Raw genomic sequence first — 354 nt, forward strand, 5'->3', positions numbered from 1 at the left:
CGAGTGCCGGCGCACCGACCCCGCAGGCTGACCGGGAAGGTTAAGACTCACCCCGCTGAATGCCCGGCCCCGGGCACCCTCCGGCGCCGGGGCCATAACTTCGGGGAGGGAGGTCCGAGCTCCGCGCGGTCGACGGCAGGTGAAAGGGGCCGGTGCGCCGCGGAAGGCGACAGCAGTCCCGTCAGGCTGCACCTCTGCTCGGGCGAACGGCGTCAGGAAAAGGGGAGAGCACTTCCCCACTGATAGCTCCGGAACGCCCGGACCCATTGGCCCGCGGCACCGGTGGCTGCTAGAGGGCCTCCGGCGCCGTCAGCCGGGGTACGTCCCAGGCCGGCCGGACGGCGGGCAGCCGGA

This window comes from Heterodontus francisci, unplaced genomic scaffold, assembly GCF_036365525.1.
Source record: "Heterodontus francisci isolate sHetFra1 unplaced genomic scaffold, sHetFra1.hap1 HAP1_SCAFFOLD_897, whole genome shotgun sequence".
NCBI classification, from domain to species: domain Eukaryota; kingdom Metazoa; phylum Chordata; class Chondrichthyes; order Heterodontiformes; family Heterodontidae; genus Heterodontus; species Heterodontus francisci.